The 19,434-nt window shown below is 41.5% G+C and overlaps 1 pseudogene; it reads left to right on the top strand.

The window, feature by feature from the left end:
• Window positions 1-4,685: 4,685 nt before the first annotated feature.
• On the top strand, window positions 4,686-5,697 carry LOC115791052 (glutaredoxin 3 pseudogene; annotated as a pseudogene).
• Window positions 5,698-19,434: the final 13,737 nt, after the last annotated feature.

The following is a 19,434-nucleotide window of genomic DNA, read 5'->3' as shown; positions in this document are numbered from 1 at the left end:
TATCAAAAGCCTCTGTGGAAAAGATCATGATTTTTATTTTAAACCTTGACCACCACCATAACTCAGCTGTGAGGCAGCTACAGTGTCCTGCAGATGTTTGAATGGAGTCGATGTGGTACAATTGCACAATTGTTCTACTGAAGAACCAGTGATGCTTCTACGCAGGCTCGCCATCTGTTAAACATTTGCACAAAGACATGACATCTGAAGCTAAAAATCTGTCTTTGTGTTTCTATCTCTTTACTTTGTGAAGTGGTAGAAGTTTTACAGAAGTTGCTACAAAAGGCCTGTTTACTGTTTTAACACTGGAAAAAAAAAATTCAACTAACTTTCTAAAACAAGATGAAAAAAATTCTTTCATTTAACTTCTAACAAGGCTCAACTTTACCAATAGTGGACAAAGCTGTTATCAAGGCAAACATCAACTAGTAAAAACCTTTGTTTCATAATTTCAGATGAGTTATATTGATGTAAAAACAAAGAAAAAAGTTAAATGAGTAGCTTTGTCCAAACCTTTGCCTAGTAAGCAAAAAGCACATATTTATATTTTGTGGTCACTTAGTTAACTGGGGGCTAATAAGCTAAATCTCACAATGTAATACTTACACTAATCTGCTGTTAACTGTTAAAAATTAAAGGACACTCAAAAGTTTGTGGTGGAGAAAATGTAATCTTATCTTTTGATTGTAATATGATGTTTTTCATTGGTGTGACCACCTCTGCTCACCTTCACCACAACATTCAGCCATTGGTGCAGGTTTTGCTGTGATGGTTGACTGACAGCATATTTCATTGACTGGGTTGTAGGCCTTCAAGTCACAGCAGTTGGACACCTTTTCACTCAGACCCTGTGTAACACTGGCTGTAAAAGCAAGACACAGAAACTAGCACCACAGTGTGGGAGATTAGATAACTCCCAGACCTGTCTAATTTTCTCATTAACTCTGTTTGATTTACTTAAAAAAAAAAAACTTCATCTGCTTATTGTGCACAATGCAAGGCCCGCAAAAGCTTTAATCAATGCAAATATCAAACTTAGTTTCAGTCATAGCAGATGAATCAATAGACAATGAGTATTTACTGGTAGTGTTTTTTTAAAACTTGAATTTCATTGTAATCTTCTGTGTTTTGATGTTTCTAATCTTTAAAGCACTTTGGAGTAGGAAGTATATACGGACAAGTGGTGGCACAGCGAAAGGTCCTAGGTTCAAATCCATCATCTGGCTGGGACCTTTCTGTGTTCTCCTCATGTTAGCTAGTTTAAAAATTCATTACCTGTGAAGGTGGTTCCATGGTGCATTTTACAACAAGTGGCTGTGCCAGGATTGTAAGGCTCCTTTCCACAGCAAGACAGACTTCCACCTGGGTGAAGTTTGTTTTCACAGCAAGTAGCCTCTTGGATGTCATACTGTGTTCCATTGCATTCTTTTCTGAAAAGCACACCCAATTAGAAAACCACTCTCTGCAAGAGTCAGTGTGAAAAGAACTTGGCCAGACCTCTTTGTCACATGGGGGAAAATAGGCCTGTTACATACACTGCCTGGCCAAAAAAAAAAAGGCACACATTAATATTTCGTTGAACCACCTTTAGCTTTGATTACAGCATGCATTCGCTGTGGCATTGTTTTTGATAAGCTTCTGCAATGTCACAAGATTTATTTCCATCCAGTTTTGCATTAAATTATATTCACCAAGATCTTGCAGTGATGATGGCAGATTCTGACCACTGCACAAAGGGACTAGGCACTAGGCATGATGTGTGCATTACTTCACCTGCCTCTCTTCTTACCCTGATGCACCCATCACTCTGGAACAGGGTAAATCTGGACTCATCAGACCACATGACCTTCTTCCATTGCTCCAGAGTCCAATCTTTATGCTCCCTAGCCTCACTGAGGCTAACCGAAAAAAAAAAAAAAAAAAAATATATATATATATATATATATATATATATATATATATATATTAGGGGTGGGACATAAGCTTAAACTTCAAAATTTTGTTTATTTTCCCACCAGTCTACTACACAGAACAACGAAGGGTTGAAGTGCTCCTGTGATAAGCAAACTCCTGAAATTAAAGTTAAGCATCATAACTGGATAGTTTTATTCAACATTAATGTCTCACTTAATATAGTTGGAAATTAATCAATCACTCAGCTGTATTCCTTGATGTTGAAATGTGTTGTGCTTGTTTTAACAGCTTATTTTGAATGAAAGAATTAAAATTAAACCACAAAAAGGAGCAAAAGTTCGTTCTCCGTTCAACCAGCTGCTTTTACACAGCTGTGCTTCGCACTCTCGGCTGCTAGGCGACATGAGCCACACTGAGGTGACAGCAGGCAACGCTGATATGAAGGCTAGCCGATAACTTCCGGCCTTTGCAGTCTACGTGGGCCGGGTCCTTCGAAGGATGCGGCCCCTGAATTTTGGCATTGTGCGTTGATATAATCTGTATGCAGAGGTGGGAAGTAACGAAGTACAAATACTTCGTTACTGTACTTAAGTAGATTTTTCAGGTATCTGTACTTTACTTAAGTATTTATTTTTCTGACTACTTTTTACTTTTACTCCCTACATTTTTACACAAGTATCGGTACTTTCTACTTCTTACATTTTCAAACAGACTCGTTACTTTTTAACGTCAGAGAGAAGTTTGCATTTCCGGTCAGTGCGCCTTCAAACATAAAACGATCTGAGCCTAAATGGAGGAATAATAACATATAAGAGACAATCGTACTGCGTATCCTCCATCACCGGGGCTTATCTCGTACAAAGGGATTAAATACGCAAACCCATATAATTAATGTCTCATTTATAGCGCTATAATCGGGCCGGACCGAGTCCGTAAGTTGCGCTGCGGCACATAAACAGCTTAGCTAGCGCTACTGAAGAGGAGCGAGCATGAAGGGAGTAACGTGTGGCAGGTAAATGCAACGTTTCTAAATGCTCAACAAATATCAGCAAACACACAAAGTATGTGCAGTTTGTTACACAGCTAGCTAAAAGCAGAGCTGCTGCATTTCAGGGAGAGCAAAGAGAGAGATGTTCACTCAGAGATGGAGAAAGAGGACAGGAGAGGAAGGAGAGAGGTTAGAATTAAAGGTAAGGAGTGGAAAACAAACTGAAGTATGCTGACTTTGTGTAATTCAAAGATTCTATGAAAATACTGCAGTTTAGGTTAGTTTGTTGTACTGTATTTACAGTAAAGCTCTGTGTTGGACTGGAGCACAGTGTTTGTGTTCATGGTCAGAGTTACAGGTTACAGCAGTGCAGCAGAGATGAGTTTGAATCAAAGCTGCTGATGCTGAGATTCATTCACTGAATCCAACATTTCTACAGCCTGTATGCTGTCAGTGTAGGGGATGGAGATCAGCTCAGAGAGCTGTGAAATACTGGGTTACATCTTTGTGAGTTCAGTTCATCCACACAGAGCAGTAAACCTCAGAGCAGCAGCAGCAGGTCAGCTGATCACAGCCTGCACACCAACATCATTTACTGCAGCTCACAATAGAAAGTTGTGATTCTTCTCCCCATGCAGAGCCACTACAGCTGATCTTAGGGTTCCTCCACCTTCTGAATCCCACTGTAACCCCTGAGTATCCTCATGTTGGTGTTTAGGTGGAGGCACAGTCACCCTCTACTATGGAGGACACAGAGAACAGAGCTGTGCTTAAATTCCCTTTCACAGCTTGTGTCCTACATAACAGTTTCAAGCTGAGTGCATTCATTAGGATTAAAATTTAGATTGGAATAACATTTGTATTCTCATGTACTATTTTACATTATTACAATAATATATAATGAGGTTCGGTTTGTTTTACACAAAAATAGCAGGTAGAAACATCCTCCAAAGAACTACTTTTACTTTCTTACTTTGAGTACATTTCAGAGCCTGTACTTTTTTACTTTTACTTAAGTAGAGAAGTTGAACCAGTACTTTGACTTTTACTAAAGTATTTTTTAACATAAGTACTTGTACTTCTACTTAAGTACAGAATGTCAGTACTTTTGCCACCTCTGTCTGTATGCCAGGAACTCGTGCACTGAGAAACGTTCCACGGTGCAAAGTGCGATTAAAATGCGTTAAAAATTTTAATTTGTTATTTTCCCCGTAATTAATTAATCGAAATTAACGCGTTAATTGCGTTTTCCACAGCAAGACAGACTTCCACCTGGGTGAAGTTTGTTTTCACAGCAAATATATATATATATATATATATATATATATATATATATATATATATATATATATATATATATATATATATATTAGGGGTGGGACTTTAATGCGTTAATTTCGATTAATTAATTATGGGGAAATTAACGCATTAAAAATTTTAACGCATTTTAATCGCACTTTGCACCGTGGAACGTTTCTCAGTGCGCGAGTTCCCGGCATACAGATTATATCGACGCACAATGTCCAAATTAGGGGCCACATCCTGCGAAGGACCCGGCCCACGTCTTTCGCAGCCCACGAACACCACAAAGGCCATCAAGGCTGTGTCATTAAACGTTTACCTTAAAAGTCACTATCCTCTCGACTCATTCAGTGTATGCAGTTTTTTCTTATCATCAGCTAGCATGCAAACCACTTCCCTGTAGCTGCTCTGGTACTTGCCAGAAACTGCTAAGCTACATGGATGTGACGTCAAGGCGGCACCGGAACCACTGCACGTGCAGAGGGTGAAAGGAAAGAAAAATGGCGAATCTCGTGGAAGCGACTACCCAACAGCAGTTTGAAGATTTCTTAGCCAAAGCTGGAAAATGCCTCACTGTGGTGCATTTCCAAGCAGCGTGGGCTCCTCAGTGCGGCCAGATGAACGAGGTGATGGCCGAACTGGCCAAAGAAAACGCGCACACTACATTCGTGAAGCTGGAGGCGGAAGCTGTGCCGGAGTTGTCAGACAAGTATGAAATTTCCTCCGTCCCTACTTTCCTTTTCTTCAAGGAGGGAGAGAAATTGGATCGCCTGAACGGGGCTCACGCTCCGGAGCTGACCAAGATGGTGCAGCGGCTCGCAGTGAACAAGAGTCCCGCTGGAGCTGCTGAGGGAAGCGGCGCAGATCTGAACCAGCGGCTGAAGAAGCTGATCAACGCCGCCCCCTGCATGCTTTTCATGAAAGGATCTCCCCAGGAGCCCCGCTGCGGATTCAGCCGGCAGATAGTGGCGCTGCTGAAGGAGCACAACATCCAGTTCAGCAGCTTCGACATCCTCTCTGATGAGGAGGTCCGACAGGGGCTGAAAACCTACTCCAACTGGCCCACCTACCCCCAGCTGTATGTGAACGGGGAGCTGGTGGGAGGACTGGACATAGTGAAAGAGCTGGCTGAGTCTGGAGAGCTCGAGAACACCTGCCCGAAGGCTGTCACCTTACAGCACCAACTGAAGACCATCATCAACCAGGGCCCGGTCATGCTGTTCATGAAGGGCAACAAAGAGGCTGCCAGATGTGGCTTCAGCAGGCAGATCCTGGAGATTTTGAATGGTACCGGGGTGGATTATGACACCTTTGATATCCTGCAGGATGAAGAGGTGCGTCAGGGGCTCAAGACTTACTCTAACTGGCCGACCTACCCTCAGCTCTACGTGAAAGGAGAACTTATCGGTGGTTTGGACATCATGAAGGAGCTGAAGGAGAGTGGAGAGCTGGTATCGGTCCTGAAGGGGGAGTCATAGGTGGATCTGCACTGGCCATTCGGGGGAGGGCTACACATGCCCAGATCAGCTCATGTAACCCTGCATGGGGTCAAAATTTTCTCTAATAACTAAAGCATGGTAGCAGGTGGAGAATCACTCAAATTACAGTCAGAAACAAAACTGCAGTCAACAGTGAGAATTTGCTAATGGTTTTCTTTCTGGAAATGGTTGTTCCTGGAAAGTTGTACTACTAGAAATTCTTGAGAATACATCTGAAGAATTGTTTAAAGTGAAGGTTTCTGGTTAAAATACTTCTCCTTGCTGTCTGATTCTGCTCACTGTTCACGCCGTCCTGTCTGCACATGTTTTTAACTGTGCAAGGACCACTGGTAACAAGCTACATGTGTTCGACAGTAAGATTATGATTAAAAAGTAACAAACAAAAAAAAAAAAAAAAAAAAAAAAAAACACCACAAAGGCCGGAAGTGAGCGGCTAGCCTTCGTATCAGCGTCACCTCTGCGTAGCTCATGTCGCCTAGCAACCGTGAGTGCGAAGCACAGCTGTGTAAAAGCAGCTGGTTAAACGGAGAATGAACTTTTTCTCCTTTTTGTGGTTTAATTTTAAGTCTTTAATTCAAAATAAGCTGTTAAAACAAGCATAACACATTTCAACATCAAGGAATACAGCTGAGAGAATGATTAATTTCCAACTATAACAAGTGAGACATTAATGTTGAATAAAACTATCCAGTTATGATGCTTAACTTTAATTTCAGGAGTTTGCTTATCACAGGAGCACTTCCACCGTTCATTGGTCTGTGTAGTAGACTGGTGGAAAATAAACAAAATTTTGAAGTTTAAGCTTATGTATATTGATTTATTCGTCATGTCAATTTTTTTAATCGAGTCCCACCCCTAATATATATATATATATATATATATATATATATATATATATATATATATATATATATATATATATATATATATATATATATATATATATAAAAATATATATATATATATATACCCTCCCTGGCTTAGAGGCTAGCACATGGGTTTGCTAGCCTCTAAGCCAGTGCTTAAACTTTTTCAGATAGTAGAACCACACATCTTAAAAAACAAGTCAATAAATAAAAAAAAAGAACTACACATCATAAACACAGTGAATGAGGAAGGGGTGACTCACTGATAACAGTCCTTTGTGGAGGCTGAATTTCCTCCCATTGCAGGTTCTGCCAAGAAACACAAGTTCAAAGCTGTGAGTCACTGGTATTAGCACTGTTAAGCAGTATTTCTAGATGAAAATTTCACTTCCTGATTCCCACGGACAAGATAACTTATGGTTTTCTGTAATAATAATTTTTTTACCAGGACTCATGATACAGTTAAACGCTTTAAAATGCAAGTAACTACTTTTGGTCATTTCCACACACTTTATATGTGACATTAACCCCAGCCCACCCCCATTGGGGTGAATGTCACATATAAAGTGTCAGTGAGGTTAAGAAGTGCAGTATGTGGTACTGAAGAATGTGGTCATGAAGAAATATGTAAATTTATAATGTGTGCATTAATGTTTGCATTGTAATGTACTAAACAGTGATGTTGTAAGGAATCTGTTATAATTTTCTAAAATACATGTTCCTTTCAACATATATGTGTTTTTCTTGTACACTTCTTGGAATTTTTTCTAACCAGTTATGGACAAGGAACCAAATATGAAAACTTCATTGACCTTGATTTTTTTTTTTTTTTTTTTTTATTACATGAAAATGAAACATTTTGAAAAATGCCACAGAAGCAATTAGGTCTTTTTATGTCCTCCAATAACACTCTAAGGTTGGAATTTTGAATTTCAAAGTGTTTCAGTGAGTGCCCTGCAGGGATTGAAGATTGCTTAAAAACAGCAAAAACTCATCTTGTCATAATATCGCCTGGTAAACTGACCTTTGATGGACTATTGTCAAAACGCACACACACACACACACACACCTTCATGCTGAGTTTAAGAAATCAAAACAAAAAATTAAATTAAATTAAATTAAAATAAACCCTACTTACCACAAGCAGTGCTGAAGCCAAAGGTTAAACAAACTGAAATAGTTGGCGCAGAAGTATTATTGTACAGTTTTGTTTTTAAAAAATAATAATGATAATTCAAAATCTATTATAGCAAAAGTGTCAAATAACTTACTAAATCCCACAGCACAAAACGGGAACATCTGGGAGCCTTTTAGGAGCATCTTACTGCACACTGAATCTGAGTGAGATGTAAAAGAGGCAAACAGTTAAGTTTAAATACAATCATTAGCCACACCTCCCTCCTGATATCACCTAAAAATATGGCCTTTATAACCACCGTCATGATGATGTGCACCTACAAATATGTTTGTGTGAACCCTAACATCAATCTCCGCAGCAAGACGCGTTTATAAGATTTCCGCAACTGCGGAAAGATGCAACATGAATTTGTTAGAGCATGCAGTAATTATGTACAATATAGACGCTGCACTGAGGTGGAAACTGTCGCCCTCAAACCACTCCTGAGAGCTTGTTTGTGAAAAGCGAGGTTTTCAGGCAGTTTACACGTCAGTGGATGGCATTTTCTTGTAACTGAGGACAGGCTCTTCGAAAAGTTGTTTTCTGTGAAAGACATCTGTATGCGTTAACACGGATAGCCCATATTGTCCCCTTAAACCCAAATCATTGTGTATTGATAAGAGTCACCTATTGTAACTGCTGATTGCTGATACCTCCTGGGACCGCCGCGCCTCTACGTGACTTCAGGATGATAACAGGTTCCTTATTTTCACTTACATAAACTGAAGTGATGAAATCTCTATTCTCTAATCAAAATATACTTGAATGAAAAAATCTTGTAAACAGACACGCATTTTATGTAGTCCAGTTTCAGTAATGTCATTGTCAGGAAGCGATTGCAACACTGATGAGAATTTGGCCTCATCCCACCTGACTGCCTTACGGCGTATACGGATTTTAACAGTTCGCGTCTTGCAAATTTGCCCACTATGTTCATTGTTCTATGTTCTATGTTCAAGAAGCGTTATCTAAATTAAAAATGCCAACATTTAAGGATGACAAACAAGCGTATTAAAATTAGATGATGCAATCTTGTTGGACTCTGAGGCTTAGAGAATAAACTCTCGTTACACCCACGGCAGGTTACTTGCAAAAAAAGGTTTTTGTTCAATAAAAAAACAAAAACAAAAACAACAAAACAAAGTTCTTTACTTCACATCACTTAATCAATTTATGATCGACAATAAAGCAAGCCAGGAACAACTTCATTGTAACCAATCAAACGCACTCAAAGTGAACAAATACCTTCAATGATCCTTACATCTAATTAGAGTCACTGCAACCCATCGAAAGCGTTCATATTCATGCACAAGCCAGCACTGACTGACTGAATGAGGACTGACCAAAATAAAAGCTACGTTTTGTGATGGGAAAACAAGGTAACATTATTTAATGGGGGGGGGGGGGGGGGGGGGGGGGGGGGGACTCTACAAGAAATAAATCTTGAAACCTAGCAATATTCATGCTCAGAGGTGGCAAAAGTACTGACATTCTGTACTTAAGTAGAAGTACAAGTACTTGTGTTAAAAAATACTTTGGTAAAAGTCGAAGTACTGGTTCAACTTCTTTACTTAAGTAAAAGTAAAAAAGTACAGGCTCTGAAATTTACTCAAAGTAAGAAAGTAAAAGTAGCTCTTTGGAGGACGTTTCTACCTGCTATTTTTGTGTAAAGCTAACTGAACCTTATTATATATTATTGTAATAATATAAAATAATACATGAGAACACAAACGTTATTCCATCTAAATTTTAATTCTAATGAATGTACTCAGCTTGAATCACAAACTGTGAAAGGGAATTTAAACACAGCTCTGTTCTCTGTGTCCTCCATAGTAGAGGGTGACTGTGCCTCCACCTAAACACCAACATGAGGATACTCAGGGGTTACAGTGGGATTCAGAAGCTGGAGGAACCCTAAGATCAGCTGTAGTGGTTCTGTATGGGGAGAAGAATCACAGCTTTCTATTGTGAGCTGCAGTAAATGATGTTGGTGTGCAGGCTGTGATCAGCTGACCTGCTGCTGCTGCTCTGAGGTTTACTGCTCTGTGTGGATGAACTGAACTCACAAAGATGTAACCCAGTATTTCACAGCTATCTGAGCTGATCTCCATCCTCTACACTGACAGCATACAGGCTGTAGAAATGTTGGACTCAGTGAATGAATCTCAGCATCAGCAGCTTTGATTCAAACTCATCTCTGCTGCACTGATGTAACCTGTAACTCTGACCATGAACACAAACACTGTGCTCCAGTCCAACACAGAGCTTTACTGTAAATACAGTACAACAAGATAACCTGTTTATTACGTACTAAACTGCAGTATTTTCATACAATCTTTGAATAACACAAAGTCAGCATACTTCAGTTTATTTTCCAGTCCTTACCTTTAAATCTAACCTCTCTTCTTCCTCTCCTGTCCCCTTTCTCCATCTCTGAGTGAACTTCTCTCTCTTTGTTCTCCCTGAAATGCAGCAGCTCTTCTTTTAGCTAGCAGACACACTGTGTGACAAACTGCACACACTTTGTGTGTTTGCTGATATTTGTTGAGCATTTAAAAACGTTGCATTTACCTGCCACACGTTACTCCCTTCATGCTCGCTCCTCTTCAGTAGCGCTAGCTAAGCTGTTTATGTGCCGCGAGCATAACTTAACGGCCCGCTGTAACCCCTGATTATAGCGCTATAAATGAGACATTAATTACATGGGTTTGTGTATTTAATCCCTTTGTACCCGATAAGCCCCGATGATGGAGGATACGCCAGTACGATTGTCTCTTATATGTTAATATTCCTCCGGCTCAGATCACTTGATGACTGACGGCGCACTGACCGAAAACGCAAACTTCTCCCTGACGTGTTAAAAAGTAACGAGTCTGTTTTGAAAATGTAAGAAGTAGAAAGTACCGATACTTGTGTAAAAATGTAGGGAGTAAAAGTAAAAAGTACTCAGAAAAATAAATACTCAAGTAAAGTACAGATACCTAAAAAATCTACTTAAGTACAGTAACGAAGTATTTGTACTTCGTTACTTCCCACCTCTGTTCATGCTCAGGATTATTGCGAGCAACATTAGCTGGCATAATGTCAGCTTATAATCAGCTACTGTTGTTTAGCCGGCTCATCAGCTGTCCGCAGATGGAAGGGTCGCACGGGAATAAATAAGCATGTTTATGGACATTTTCGTGTGTTAAAACCTTGACTTCAGTTCAGGAGATGAGGCTTGAGGTGAGAAGGAAGGGGATGACATTTTATTAAGATGCTGGGGGCTTGCGTCTTTCCTTCACGTTTTCGCTTCTTTGGTGAAGGGAACCCCTTCTCCTGATAAAACAAAGTATAATCCTTCATATCTTGAGCCTGAAGGTGCACACACGAATTTATATGTCCCTCAATGGCTTGCGAACCCTTACAACTTCTCTTCTCCGCTTTTGGCATACTACATACAGGTGCTGGTCATAAAATTAGAATATCATGAAAAGGTTGATTCATTTCAGTAATTCCATTCAAAAAGTGAAACTTGTATATTATATTCATTCATTACACACAGACTGATATATTACAAATGTTTATTTCTTTTTATTTGGATGATTATAACTGATAACTAATGAAAACCCCAAATTCGGGATCTCAGAAAATTAGAATACTGTGAAAAGGTTCAATATTGAAGACACCTGGTGCCACACTCTAATTGGCTAATTAACTCAAAACACCGGCAAAGGCCTTTAAATGGTCTCTCAGTTTAGTTCTGTAGGCTACACAATCATCGGAAAGACTGCTGATTTGACAGTTGTCCAAAAGATGACCTTTGACACCTTGCACAAGGACTACCATTGACACCTTGCGAGGGCAAGACACAAATGGCTATTGCTAAAGAGGCTGGTTGTTCACAGAGCTCTGTGTCCAAGCACATTAATAGAGAGCTGAAGGGAAGGAAAAGATGTGGTAGAAAAAAGTGTACAAGCAATAGGGATAACTGCACCCTGGAGAGGATTGTGAAACAAAACCCATTGAAAAATGTGGGGGAGATTCACAAAGAGTGGACTGCAGCTGGAGTCAGTGCTTCAAGAACCACCACACACAGACGTATGCAAGACATGGGTTTCAGCTGTCGCAGTCCTTGTGTCAAGTCAAGTCAAGTCAAGTCAAGTTTATTTATAAAGCAAGTTTATTTATCAACCCACTCTTGAACAAGAGACGACGTCAGAAGCGTCTCGCCTGGACTAAAGACAAAAAGGACTGGACTGCTGCTGACTGCTCCAAAGTTTTGTTCTCTGATCAAAGTAAATTTTGCATTTCCTTTGGAAATCAAGGTCCCAGAGTCTGGAGGAAGAGAGGAGAGGCACAGAATCCACGTTGCTTGAGGTCCAGTGTAAAGTTTCCACAGTCAGTGATGGTTTGTGGTGCCATGTCGTCTGCTGGTGTTGACCCACTGTGTTTTCTGAGGTCCAAGGTCAACGCAGCCATCTACCAGGAAGTTTTAGAGCACTTCATGCTTCCTGCTGCTGACCAACTTTATGGAAACTTTCTGGACGCCAGACTCAACAATTCAGAAGAGCTGAAGGCCACTTTCAGAGCAACCTGAACTCTCATAACACCTGAGCAGTGCCACAGACTGATCGACTCCAGGTCACGCTGCATTGCTGCAGTAATCCAGGCAAAAGGAGCCCCAACTAAGTATTGAGTGCTGTACACTGCACGAAAAGAGGCATATCCGTCCCTGTATACTGACGCGGGCGCACCTAGTTTTCGTCAGCTTTCGTCAGCATACGGGGCAGCGCATATTCGTTCGCCTGAGACGGATATGGTCGTTTACGTACCACTAGAATCAGCGGGGGGTAGAGGTACGGGGGGAGCCGGCAGGCGCAAGGTGTTAATGACTCCACTTTACATATGAATAACGCTGCAAGCCGAAGCAGCGGCAAGAGACCCACGTGGCTTCTCAGTCATTGGATGATAAAAATGACATCACAATTCAGTATTCACATGTGATTGGTTGGTAGATCTGTCCCCCCATTGGCCTTTATAAAGACAGGCCTGGGTAAGCCCCTCCCTAATAAATAATAACCCAGTAATAAAAATTATTTTTAATTACTATTTCTGTGATATACCTTGTATGTTATGTTGTATTTATGCCATGCTAATAACCTCAACTAAAGGGAATACAATTAAGAAACAAATTGTGAGGCACAAGTTTGAATTTTTTTTTTGTTTTATTTATAAAGCAATATGCACATACACACACACACACATCATATAATCTATAATCTATATATCTATATATATCTATATATCTATCTATATCTATATCTATATCTATCTATATCTATATCTATATCTATCTATATCTATATCTATCTATATCTATATCTATATCTATATCTATCTATATCTATATCTATATCTATCTATATCTATATCTATATCTATATCTATCTATCTATCTATCTATCTATCTATCTATCTATCTATCTATCTATCTATATATATATATATATATATATATATAAAGAAAACAAAAACATTATGACATATCATGCTTTGCTACTTCTGGGCCATGTGGTGGTGGCTTTCTCTCAGAGCATGGTCCAGCATACAAACACTTATGGTGCACAGTGTTGTATTTAGGGTGAGCTTCTAGTCAGTCTTGCAGTTTGGCTCAGAGGTCACTCTCCTGGCTGGGGAAGCTTGGGGGTCTAAATCCAGCCCGACACGCCCTCTGAGACGCCATCCTCCTCATCCAACATGAGGTCAGTGGTGACACCGTCCCAGAAGTCAACCTCCTTCACTGCCAGGACACTCGCCCTGGCCTCCAGCAGCTGTTGACACAGAGCACACATTAAGTCATTATGAAACTAAATGAAATATTATGAAAAATCAGGAAACTACACTGAAAGTTTGAGTCTCTTGACTTTGAATGCACACAAAGCAGATAAGACCCTGAATGCAAAAAAAAAAAAAATTTAATCAGCCCATCTTTGTCACCAAAAACAATGGTTATCTGACAAAGTACCAACTCCTGCATCCTGTGAATAAAAGACAAATGAACAAGTACTTTGAAATAATTTAACACTGATAAAAGTACTTCAGTGATTTTGGTCATTAACCCTTGAGGCACCTTTAAACTGATTATACACTTTTTATCTTTAGGTCCAAATATGTTACAGCTGCTGAAACTATAAACATTCAATGTTAATTATTTTCACCTTCACTGCAGTGGTGGGCCGTCAGGGCCTGCAAGGCCTTCTCTGCTGGCCTAGAAAAATATCTGAATCACAGACTGGTGTTAATTATATCTTGTCCATCAATACTTGTTAAATTATTCCAAATGGTTTGTACGGTTCCTTTCACAGCTTTTCCTGTGGTCGCGCTGTTTCCAGACGTGTATTTTCATATTAAAGCATTTAATCAATCACATTTCAGCCATCATTTGTTGCCAGGGTCAAAGAAATCTGCCTGGAGGCCTTCACAATCAGTTCTGCGGGCCCCGTAGCACAAAAATATCGTCGATCAAACAGTTTGATCAACCAATCAGATTATGAGTTGGCAACACCGAGGCCCTCTAGCAGGTGTACGGTAACGGCAGCATATTCATACACTTTGATTGGATAGTCAGTGTACTAGCCAGAGCTAGCAAACTGCATCTGTAGCGAGCTGCACAAGCAAAAATATAGTTGTGCTGATTTTATAGCTGTTTTGTCAACCCACAATGGCTGAAGGAGGAGAAGAAATGGATTTGGTTGCAGATTTATTGTCAAAGCCATTTTCAAGACGGACTTTTCAAGAAGAGCTGGACATCATTAAGAAAGGTCGGGCAACTCCGAAGCTAGCAAGCCTGTCACAACCGGGAAAAGGATGTGTCCACCACTTTCAGTCCACTAATTACGAGCGGTACCACTGGCTCACAGGCCCCGAGGAACACTGCAAATTGTATTGCTGGGAGTGCGTGTTGTTTGCCACTGATCGACATGGTGTTTGGAGCCACACTGGGTTTGTAAATTTGACTTGCCTAACCAAGACAGCAACGAGACACCAAAGCACTGCCGGACACTTACAAGCAAAACATTCGGGGACACCAGAGCGGATCAGCTGAGCGAGCAAGTGCGCAGGGAAGCGGAGCTCCACGACGTAAAGGTGAAGAATAATAGGGAAATCTTAAAGAGACTGTTAGATTGTCTTTTTTTTGGGGGGGGGGGGCAAGCAGGAACTTTCATTTCGGGGTCACGATGACTAAAATGTTTCTCTCTTAATAATAATTTTATGAGGTTATCAATGCATTTTTATATGTGTCGCAGCTGTAGCGGCAGTAAAAGCAGACTTGTGCACCTTGGGTTTGTTTCTTTGGTAAATGCTTTTATTCTGGCTACATGAGCTCTCAATCTGCGATGCAACAGCTCTTTCTACTGCATTTCTGCATAAAAAGATGTTTTTATTGCCATAAAATAGTTATTGAGGGTGGAGTGATTCAGGCGGATCACTACTGAAGGCCTAGGTGTGAAATGCTCAGCCGCCACTGCTTTTTATATACATTTTGGGTTGTTCAAAAGAAGCCAGATTTTATATAAAGTTAAAAAAACAATAAGTAATATTTTCCAAAAATAAAACTGCATTTCCAAGCTAACTACACAAATACAGCAGACCAACAAAACAATCCAATACGTCTTACCGGCTTCCTTCTTGCACGACACCGGGCAGAGTTTTTAATGGCTGCCGCCTTTTCCGGACCGTGAGGCTGACTGTAGCGGAAGCTGCGGCGGACCGTCTGTAGGTTTTTCAAGAAGCTGAAAAACATTTTTGTACATTGCAAATAAACACAGTGTAAACACAGTGCATACATAAACAATATTCAGGCAAAAAAACACACACACAAACATACAACACCAATAGATACTTACACACAATTATATCACTGTCCACGCATTAGAAACCCACTCGCGTTGTGAGGCGAACAGTCTGTGGAAAAAAACGTGAAAATAAATAAGAGTAAAAACATTTGAAGTTCTTCTCTCCTCCACACATTGAATACTGCTGCTTTGTTTCTGATTCTTACCTCTGCAGAGGATCATACCGGCTTTTATTGGATTCAGAGTTGTGCAGGCCACGAACTGCTTCCTGTAAGATGAAATAAAAATAAGAAACCAAATCACAATACGTCTGTCAGCTTACTGTGACCATTCTGCCACTCTTAGTATTTTTGTTTTAGAAACGACCAAGTCTTACCGCAGTTTTTGGATCATGCTGCCGTCTTTTCCTCGAGTCCTTCTGTAGGTGAGGCTTTGTTAGAGCATCGAGTCTCTACACAATAGACGCCATGTTGTCTTTCAGTCGCACTTGAGTAACTGAGTCGATAACCCACTCACTGCAGCCAGCAGTGTCTTCTCGTCTGCAGCGGGGCTGGTTGAGGCTGGCTGGTAGAGAGGCCCGCTTTTACCGGGAGCTTCTGGGGTGTTGAAATATAGACGACGTCTGTAATGTATTGTTGGAAAGTGCGTGTGTGGTACGCGTTCTGTATGTCCCTAATGGGTATCCGTACCTAGCAGTTGGGGCAGTCAGGAAAGCGGCCCGGCCATGTTTGTGGAATAATAAAAGAATGCGCCAGTTGAGAACAAGCTCGTTCCTGTCTATTTAGTACACAATATAAGTACATTACATGGTGTCAGAAGTCTAGTAAGAACGGCAACCACGCCGCCATGACTACGCAGTTTGAACACCCGAAGATTGACTGGGATGCCGCGGATTTATATCAGGAGTTTCAGCGGTTCAGCTGCCACGTTAGCTTCGTGTTCGCAGGACCCCTCGCCGCGCTGGAAGCAAAACAGAAAGCCGGCTGGCTGGGTACGTGGATAGGCGAGCAAGGGAGAGAGATTTACAAGACGCTTCAGTGGGCGGATGGCGAAAAAGACGACCCCGCGAAAGTGCTGGATAAGTTCGCCGGGTACATCAGACCGAGGAAAAATAAACGGATCGCCAGACACCGCTTCAAGCAGAGAAAGCAAGGCGCAACAGAAAGTTTTGACCACTTTGTGAAGGACCTGAAGCTGCTTCTAATGGACTGTGAGTATCCAAACGCAGATGACATGTTGATCGATGCAATAATAGCAGGAGTCAGAGAGAAACGTGTCCAGGAGAGACTGCTGGATAAAGGTGAGGATTTGACACTGGCTAAAGCAGTTGAAATTCCCCAGCAATACGAAATGTCTCAAATTCAGATGCGAATTGTTAGAGAGGAAGATGCACAGGTGGCGCATGTGTCAACCAGACCGAAGCACTATAACCAAAACAAAAAAACTTACAGTCACAAGCAGCATAAGCCCACACAACCAATGCAAACTGCACCAAATAAAACAAACAATTGTTCAAGATGTGGTAAAGATAACAAACACAAGTGGAATGGAGGAAAATGCCCAGCAAAAGGCTCTTTATGCTCATGCTGTCAAAAACCAAACCACTGGGCATCAGTCTGCCGAAGCCGATTAGTAAGTGCACTTAATGCAGAGTCACCCTCCTTCCAGAGTGACGAGGACATTCTGGACATAAACCTGACAACAGAGGATGTTCCCATAGCAATGCTTACAGATGATAAGTGGTTGGTGGACATTTTTGTTCTGGCTCACAAAGTGCAGTTTAGAATAGATACAGGTGCTAAATGCAATACGCTGACTCTGAACTGTTATCAGTTGCTGAACCACATGGGGGAGCTAAAGAGTTCCAAAAGAGTGCTGAGAACCTACTCCAATCACAAAATAAAGCCAGTAGCTGCAGTCGACCTTCCACTAAAGTATAAGGACTGTAAATGCACAGCGGAGTTCGAAATAGTGGACATTGCACAAGAGAATGTGCTCAGTGGCACAACAGCCGAGGCCTTTGGCCTAATTGCTAGACTGGACTCTCTAAATGTCGGCAGAGTGGCAAACGATGTGAGCACAGTTAACAACACCGCCACGAACCCGAGCCCACCTGCTGGTCTAGAAAACTTTCCTGAACTAACACGTACTACAGGAACATTGCCAGGCAAATATACAATAAAGATCGACCCTGAAGCAAAACCAGTGGTGCATCCTGTGCGCCGACAACCAGTAGCCCTCAGAGCAAAGATAGAGAATAAGCTCAATGAGATGGTAAATGACGGCTACATCACCAAAGTTAACCGACCAACTGAGTGGGTGAGCTCTATGGTTGTGGTCACAAACAAAGACAAACTCCGAATATGCATAGATCCAAGTGACCTGAACCACGCTATCAAACGGGAGCATTACCCAATGCGCACAATCGAAGAGGTTGTAGCTACTATGCCCAATGCAAAGGTGTTCTCTGTACTAGATGCAAAGTCAGGCTTCTTGCAGATTGAGTTAGACGAAGCATCATCTTTCTTGACAACATTCAACACCCCTATTGGGAGGTTCAGATGGCTGAGGCTACCCTTCGGCATAAAGTGTGCACCGGAAATATTCCAGCGCATCATGGACCAGATGCTGGAAGGCGTCAGTGGGGCAACTGCCATAATGGATGACATTCTCATCGCAGCACACACAGTGGAAGAGCACGACAAAATACTCAGAAAAGTTGTAGAGAGAGCCACGAGCTACAATCTGAGGCTAAACTTCAGCAAATGCCACATCCGGCAGCTAGAAGTGCCATATGTGGGACATTTAATAACAGCTGACGGATTGAAACCAGATCCTGCTAAAACAGAAGCTGTGCGACGCATGCCACCACCAACTGACAAAGACGGTGTTCGCCGCTTCTTGGGATTTGTGACATATTTGTCAAAGTTCATTCCAAACCTTAGTGAGATTGATGCTCCCTTACGACAACTTACAAAAAGCGATGTGGAGTTCTCATGGGATCCAGCACAGCAGCAGGCATTTGACAAACTTAAGCACTTATGCACTCGTCACCCCGTGCTGAAGTTTTATGATGTGACAAAACCTGTGGAGATATATTGTGATGCAAGCAGCATAGGACTGGGAGCTGTTCTGATACAGGATGATCAACCAGTCGCCTTCTCATCTAGGTCTATGACGGATGCCGAGACGCGCTACGCACAGATTGAGAAGGAGATGCTCTCCATTGTTCATGCCTGCGCCAAGTTTCACCACTACATATTTGGGAAACATGTCACAATATACAATGACCACAAGCCACTGGAGGACATCTATAAGAAACCGTTACTGTCAACTCCGATGCGCATACAGAGGATGCGCTTGCGACTGCAGTGGTATGACATCACGGTTAACTACAGAAGAGGGAAAGACATGGAGCTCCCTGATACACTGTCCAGGGCACAGCTGCCTGATAAGACCCCAGAGGCAGGCAGCCTGGAATGTGTCTCAATGCTCAGCTTTCTGTCTGTAAGTAGCGATAAGTACGCCGAACTGCAGCAATACACCAAAGAGGAATTAAGTCCTCTCCAGCAAATCATCCAGCAAGGTTGGCCAGACAACAGGAGGGAACTACCCATCCCCGTCCAGCCCTACTGGGACTCAAGAAGTCAGCTGACTATAACCGACGGCGTAGTGTACAAAGGAATGCGCATCGTTGTCCCCCCCACCATGCGAAGACACATGCTGGAGCTAATACACCAGTCTCACCTGGGCATGGTGAAGAGCAAACAACGAGCACGTGAAGTGTTATATTGGCCAGGTATGAGTGCCGAAATTGAAAACGCGATCAGAAATTGTTGTAAGTGTGCTG

The sequence above is a fragment of the Archocentrus centrarchus genome, chromosome 13 (genome assembly GCF_007364275.1).
Source record: "Archocentrus centrarchus isolate MPI-CPG fArcCen1 chromosome 13, fArcCen1, whole genome shotgun sequence".
NCBI classification, from domain to species: Eukaryota; Metazoa; Chordata; class Actinopteri; order Cichliformes; family Cichlidae; genus Archocentrus; species Archocentrus centrarchus.
This window is presented reverse-complemented; position numbering and strand designations above follow the sequence as displayed.